The sequence below is a fragment of the Chrysochloris asiatica genome, unplaced genomic scaffold, assembly GCF_000296735.1.
Source record: "Chrysochloris asiatica unplaced genomic scaffold, ChrAsi1.0 scaffold00372, whole genome shotgun sequence".
In the NCBI taxonomy this organism is placed as follows: Eukaryota; Metazoa; Chordata; class Mammalia; order Afrosoricida; family Chrysochloridae; genus Chrysochloris; species Chrysochloris asiatica.
Window position 1 is genome coordinate 1992888 of NW_006408890.1, and position 7902 is coordinate 2000789.

The 7902-nt window shown below is 42.9% G+C and overlaps 1 pseudogene; it reads right to left on the minus strand.

Moving 5' to 3' along the window:
• Positions 1-195: 195 nt before the first annotated feature.
• LOC102827996 lies at positions 196-1080 on the minus strand (annotated as a pseudogene).
• Positions 1081-7902: the final 6822 nt, after the last annotated feature.

Below are 7902 nucleotides of genomic sequence, written 5' to 3' on the forward strand. Positions count from 1 at the left end.
CTTGTTACAAAACGTCTACCTTTGCATTTCCAACCCTCATAATCCGTCCTGATAAGCATTATTCACTACAGTATCACGAGTTACCCATCTGTATTTCCATTCTTCAGCTCCGCCTAGACAGATTGAATAATACCCACTGGAGATTCTGCCTTCCTCCATGCTCCCTAGCACTAGGTTCCCGCGGAATGCTCTTTTTCATACAAAGGTAGAAGAGTGGGAGTCACTGTTAATGTTACAGGAGATGACGTGGTCTTCAGTTTAACCCAGGATGGCTTTTAGGGGTCCATCTGATGCCTGCTTCACCACCTTATTGATGCCATCATTGTTTGGCAGCTTTTGCCAGATGGCAGTTTACATCCATGACAGTCACACTGGGAGAGGTGATCTGGAAGGTCATGCCAGTGAGGTTCCCATCTAGCTCAGGGATGACCTTGCCCACATCACTGGCAGTGTTGATTAACTGCAGGGATGATGATCTGGACAGCCCGACTGCCATCATGACAGTATCCCAGAGGGCCAGCCACCATTTCCTGGGTAGCAGTAATGGCATGGACTGTGGTCTTGAGTCCTTCTGTGATACCAGAGTTGTCATGGATGACCTTAGCCTGCAGGGCCAAAGAGTTAGTGGTGGAGAAGACATTGTTGACAATCTTGAGGGAGTGGTCATACTTCTCGTGGTTCACGCCCATCACATACATGGGGGCATCAGCAGAAGGGGCAGAGATGATTATCCTTTTGGCACCTCCCTTCAAGTGAGCCCCAGCCTTCTCCCAGGTTGTGAAGACACCTGTGGACTCTACTACATACTGAGCACCAGCATCACCCCACTTGATGTTGGTGGGATTTCGCTCCTGGAAGATAAGAGATGGGCTTTGCATTGATGACAAGCGTCCTGTTCTCAGCCTTGACAGTGCCATTGAAGTTTCCATGGCTAGAATCATACTGGAACATGTTGACCACATAGTTGAGGTCAATGAAGGGGTTATTAATGGCAACATCCTCCACTTTGCCAGAGCTAACAGCAGCCCTGGGGACCAGGCTCCCAATATGCCCAAATCAGGTGACCCCGACCTTCAGCATCCTGTCTCAGGGATGCGGCTGATACTGAAAGACAAGCAGCAGCTGCCGGTGGAACGGGGAGGAGCAGCCTCACGAGGCTTCTTGCTGTGAAACTTGCTTTTCCAGATTAAGCAATGGAACTACTCCGTCCTTCTTCAGCATCTTTTCATTTTAATCAGGGCCTTTGTAGCTGTTGCTTTTTTTCCTTCAATTAAAAAAAAAAATAGATGATGCACGGTCTCTCGATTGTAGTATTTACACCATGAACACTGAGTAAACAATGGACTCAATAGGGTGGGCATTGGACTGCTGTCCGAGAGGTCGCCACTTCAAACCCACCCACCACTGTGAGAAACCCTAGACAGGCTCACAGTGAGTCAGACCGACTCCACAGCACAGAGCAGTAAGCCATCAAATCAAATGTAATAAATGAAATAGAAAAAGATAATAGTATAAAGGGAAGTCTTGTGGGAGATGCAGGATTTTGCCAGAAGTTTCTGTAGGTAAGAGTTGAGTGAGATATTCTTAGTCTTCTCTCCCTGTTATCCACCAGGGCTCTAGACCATCCATGGTGCCCGTGGAGAAGACAAGGCATAAAATGAACAAAACTGTGTGGATCTAAACAGAGACACGGTTTTCCAGAATTCAGGCTTTAAAGATAGATTCATTTGCCTTCTGACCCTGCCTCAGCATCCTTCCATATATGATTAATTTATGTCTTACTAGTCAACCATGATTTGTTTGAAATGAGATCTGTTTGGGACACTCATGAGTATGAATGCACTAGTGTGTTGTAAATGTTTTTCAGAACTCACCACACTGATTCAGTCCATGGAATGTTCTATAATGACCATATTGTATGATGTCCTGGTGTGGCATTTAGGACACTAAAGGAAGAAAGTATTGGTGAAAAACAAAGCACCAGGAAATGGAGGGAATCCAACTTGAAATGTATGCCTTTGAAATTTGTTAAGACAGATATCTGGCCAATCAATGAAGGAGATCCATATTTGTGCTCACTTAAAAGTAGACCCAAGAAGCTCTGGTAGCGTAGTGGTTATGAATTGGGCTGCAAACCTTAAGGTTAGCACTTCGAAACTACCACAAGAGAAAGATGAGGCTTTCTGCTCCCATTAAGATTTACAGCCTCAGAAACCCTGTACAGGGTCGCTATGAGTCGGAACCGACTCCACGGCACATAACAGCAACAACAAATGTAGACCCAAAATAATGCAGAAATCATTGAACAATATCACATGCAAGTAAAATTTTGGTGATGATCATTCAAAATGGGTTGCACCAGCACACCGATAGAGAACTGACAAGAAATTTAAGCTGGATTCAGAAGAGGACGTGGAACTAGGGATGTCATTGCCCATGTCCGAGGGATCTTGATTGAACATGGATAATGCCATTATGATGATTGTGTGTTATTGACTGCAAAGTCTTCTGAATGTGTGGATCCCGAAAACTACAGGTAACACGGCAAAGAATATATATTCCAGGACACTTAGCTGAGCTCATGAGGAACCTCTATATAGACCATAAGGCAGTTGTTCGAGCAGAACAAAGGGATACTGAATGGTTTAAAATTTGGAAAGGTCCCACTGACCTTTCTTATTGTGTCTGTATGTTGATTAAATAATCTGATAATTTGGGTTACATGAAGAAAGTAGCATCAGGAATGCAGTCCCACAATATGCAAATGATAACACTGTGCTTGCTGACAGCAAAGAGGACTTAAAATACTTACTGATGAAGATTAAAGACCACAGCCTTCAGTATAAACTGTTATTGTAAAGAAAACAAAAACCCTCAACACTGGACCAATGAATAAGATCATAATAAATGGAGCACGAGGCATAGTATTTTCAGTCACCACGCATGCATATGAAAAGTTGAGACAGTGAATAAGACAGACCTTAAAATAGCTGACGCATTTGAACTGTGGCATTGGAGATGAATATTACAAACATCATGGACTGTCTGAACAAAGAAATCTGGGTTGGAGGAAGCACAACTTCTAAGAAGGCTCCTTAGAAGTCACAATGGCAAGACTTCATTTCTCATAGCTTGGACCGATCAGGAAAGTTCAGTTAATGGAGAAGGACATCATGCTTGGTAAAGTGGAGCGTGAGATAAAAAGAGGAATGCCACCATTGAGCTGGACTGACACAGTGGCAACTGCAATAGGCTCAAGCGGAAGGACTAAGCAGTTGGTGCAGGACCGAGCCCTGTTTTGTTCCGTTGTGTATAGAATCACTGAGTCGGAATAGACTCAGTAGCACCTAATGACAATGGGGTCGTGTGCTGTTGCTCAGAGGTAAATCTTACTGGAGCACTCCATTGGTCAGGGTTAAGACAGTTGTGGTTCTATGCCTTTGAGGGACTGCAAGTATGAGAGGATTTCAGAGTAGCCCCTCTAGAGGCCTGGTTTATACAAGACTGTTCCCTAGTCCGACAGGAACTTGATACATGAACCATCTCCATACTACTGGAACAAAATTAATTTTGTGTGGTACAAACTGAATACAAGAAAACGTTTGGCACTTCAGCAGTGTTTCCTTGTGTAACTAGGTGACACTCGTTGGTTCATCGTGTAGCAACGTCAATACACAATGGAAATCGACATTAGTATGAGTCAGGAAAGACAAATCATGCTGCTCGTGTTCATGGAGATGTGGTGAAATTTGTCACTCACGACATGAGAGGGCTTTTGAACACAGATGCATGAGTTTGCTGAGGGTAGTTTTCAGTAGTAATCAAAGTGAATTTGTTTCATACACAGTCGATGGCACTTAACAACAATCACACAGAAGCAACAAGTAAAAATGACAAAACATAAGTACAAATGAATAATTTTCCAGAATGTTCCTTATTTTTGGTTGGTGGGCCTGTACCTCCTGATTTAGCGTTTAAGACAATATGAACACTTGTGGTCTTGGGTTGTCAGTTTGTGTGTGGAGGGTCCAGGAAAATGGAATTACTGTGAGGGGCCCAAGGGAACTGCCATTCTGCAGTGCCTCCAAGCCTTCACCACCTCAATGTCCCTTCACTCCACTTTGTTTTTTTGAGTCTCATGATGGGTCTTCTAGAAGGTGTAGTTGTTTGTCCATAATTAAGTGATGACCTGAATTAGACCATTTCTCTAAACTGTCGGTGTTTTCTAGCTGTTCTTAACAATAAACAGAAAGCAATATGACTGAAGTTGGCTGCACTCAAACTGTGAGGAGATTGTTGTCTTTGACACAAGGAGCCACCAGTCAGGAAGTGAATATTTAGTGAATGGACAAGGGTGATGGCTATCCCTCAGGGTGGACATTGGTGGTGGTGCTGGAGGATTTGTGCCAACGAGGCAGTTCTCACTAATAACAGCCCTGTGTAAGGTTTCTGAGGCTGTAAAGCTTTACGAGAGCAGAAAACCACATCTTTCTCCTGACTTGTAACCACACTGGTACCAGAGCTCCTCGGTCAAACATAAAGCTCTGTGTGAAATACCAATGAGTTTTTAGTTTCCCACTGTAACATTTTGTCCTTGTCCACAATGAGTATGTGGTATCTTGGTGACCCAGAGCGTGTAGGACATTTTAGTTGTCAGTGGACATCCATGATGTGGTCCAGGGCAATCGGCAGAAGAGTGGGCTTTCCTGGATGTTGCACAGATGGAATTCTGCAGAGCTGTGAGTATGGAAACCTAGAGAGACTTGGCTTCAGTGGGAGAGAATGAGATCTTTTATTGAGATGCTAATTCCTGTAGTCATGAGAAAGGTTTTATACACCTCCGTTACTCCAGTATTAGGGCTGAGGAATGGGATTACATTGTTACATTAAATAAGAACCATCTCATATTCTATGGAGCTTACATATTCTAGGTGCCTTATAAGTATAAATCTCTTCATATGAAAGTGAGTTTTCATATATTTCTCTTGTGATTAAAAACCCTGAGATTCATTAAGGGTTATGAATGTAACATGGGGGTCCCTTTTGCACACAGAGAGATTTGTGTGGGATTTTGTAGAGACTTTTAACTACATTTATTTAGGTTTGACATATTACCTGTATAAAAATGAACTGATTCTTATTACTTTTTTAAAATTAAGTATTTATTATGAATTATGTATGTTAGTTTACATAGGAGATTATCTAACATTCATCCTATCGTATTTCGTTTCATTGTAATGCTTAAAAACCCCTGCATCATCAAACCAGCTAAGGGTACACCCCGCACGCCTGACCCCCTTCTGCCAGCTCACACCCCCTTTCCCTCCCTGAGTCTAGAGTCCTCAGCTACTCCTTCTCTCCACATCATGGTCTCTGCCTCCATCCCTGGCATTACTACTTCCCCAGACAGGGTCCCACACTTCACGTTTCTCTATTGATGGTTCCAGGGTTCTCCGCTCCTGGACTGCTAAATCCACCACGCCCCTCCTTTTGTTAAGAAACTTTTACCTTTACCTTTCCAACACTGTCAGACCTGATAGCATTCATTCCCTATTTAACCACAAGAGTCTTATCCCCATCACCTTTTACCAACCCCATCCAGACAGGTTGGAAACAACTCAGTGGAGATTCTACCTTTCCCCATGCCCTCTGGAGCTAGGTTCCCCATTGAAAGCTTGTAAGCCAATCACTTATTGCCTTTATAGCGCCCCCATTTTGGGTAGCCAATGTCTAAGTTCTCCATCCTTGTCGACCCTGTGTACCAAGGGGGTGGGAATGATCCGCACTGTAAATATTTGTCCACTCCTTTGCCATACTGCATCCATACGCATAGGTCAAGTTCGTCTAATTGTAGTGGATTATTTTTTTTGTCTTCTTGTTTCGTCCTCTAGTTGTGTTCGGATCATCCAACGATTGATGCCAGGTCAAATGGGTACTATCTGCAAGTGTGGGTGTTCTTGTGCATCTCCCCTCACTTCCTATCAGCTGCACACTTCATAATGTACTCTAGTCCTCTGGGGACACTTCCCTGCCGCGGACCCAGGAGTCCCCAGGTCTCATCATACTGCTGGTTAACAGGAGTCTATTGAATGTGGTCAGTCTTAGTTCACAACTTCATTGCTGTCTTTTCCCCCCTTTTCCTCATCGGTGACCAACGTGGTCAGCAGCAAGACCACATGCCTGCTCACTCGTGTATTCCATTTGAGTTTCAGTCTTGGAAGGGGTTTGCCTTGAGGGGACCTGACCACTTGCCTTGATGGCTTCCAGGGGAACAACTTGCTTATTCTTTTACTAGTCACTTGGACTGCTGTCATTGTTTTTTATTTTTCCTGCTGGTCTTTCTTCCAAGAAATATCTTCTGTTCTTCTAGCTGCTCCAAACTGGTCTGCTTGTCCTTTTAAGTGGAAATGTCCCATCTCAGAAGATTCTGGATGGGGATCAGTATTCCACCTATGGTCTTGTGTAATGAAAAGGCTCTGCAGGGAGCCTCCTTCACTGGGCAAGTTCTAGCCCCATTTTAGGTATCCCAATCAGTTATAGGCTAAAGACGGACTTACAAGCTTTCTATGATGATGTTTCTGGCTATTCCTTTCTCTTCCCTTCTTCCCTTCAAGTGTCTATTTTACAGGAGGAGGTAAGGGAAACCAAGATTCAAAAAACAACCAAGCATCTTAACATCATTTCCCCACTTTCACCCATTGAAACCATGGCTCAATCCTTGTATCCCTGACCGTGTTATTCCACAGTTGTGCTTACATCGTTATTTGCCTTTGTCCTATTAAACCCATGTAAACCTGCCTAACTGTTTCTCTCATCTGCCTTGTTCTTCCTTTCCCCTTTCCCTTCTAGTGTATGCCCCAGCCCCCAAACTATCCTGTGTCTATTCCCTACCCTGTGTTCCACCTTCCCCTCCCTCACCTCCCCTTAATCCACCCACCCCAGTAACCAACAAAGTAATCCCCCCTCCCCTTTTAGTGTGGGTGCTTTTCCTTAATCTTTTACAGTAATGGTCCTATGCTGTATTTCTCCTTTTGTGACTGACTGATTTCACTCACAATAATGTCCTCAAGGTTCATTCATGTTATGTGGTGACTTCTGGATTCCTTGTTATTCTTCAGGGTACCATACTAATCCATTGTGTGTATGTAAGAAAGTTGTTTATCCATTCTTCAGTTCATGGGCACTTAGGCTGTCTCCATCTTTTTGCTAATAGTGTAAATAGTGCTGCTATGAACATTGGTGTGTATATATCTACTCGTGTTATGACTCGTATTTCTTGTGGGTAAATACCAAGTAAAGGAATTGCTGGATCCTAAGGTATTTCTATTTCCAAACTTCTGAGAAAGTGCCATATTGTTTTCTAGACTGGTTGGACCACTTTGCAAGCCCATCAGCAATGTAGGAGTACCCCGGTCTCTCCACATCCTTGCCAGCAATTATCGTCTTCTACTTTTTTTTTTAATCTTTTCTTATTTTTAATCTTTGCTGTTATTATTGGTGGGAGATGACATCTCATTGTTGTTTTGATTTACATCTCTCTAATGGCTAGTGATCATGAATATTTCCTTCATGTTTGTTGGCTGCCTGGTTCTCCTCTTTGGTGAAGTGTCTAATCACGTCTTGTGCCCATTTTTAAATTGGGTTATTTATCTTTTTCTTGTAGAGGTGTTGAAGTATCCTATACATTTTAGAAATTAGTCCATTATATGATATATCGTTGGGAACAATTTTTTCCCATTCTGTGGGTTCTCATTTTACTCTTTTGGTGAAGTCTTTTGATGCACATAAGTTTTTCATTTTCAGTATGTCACAATCCTCTATTTTGTCTACTTTTGTTTGTGTAGTTTTCAAAATTTTGGTAGTCTGTGTATAGCCTGAATTAGAGCCCTCACAAAGTTCCTA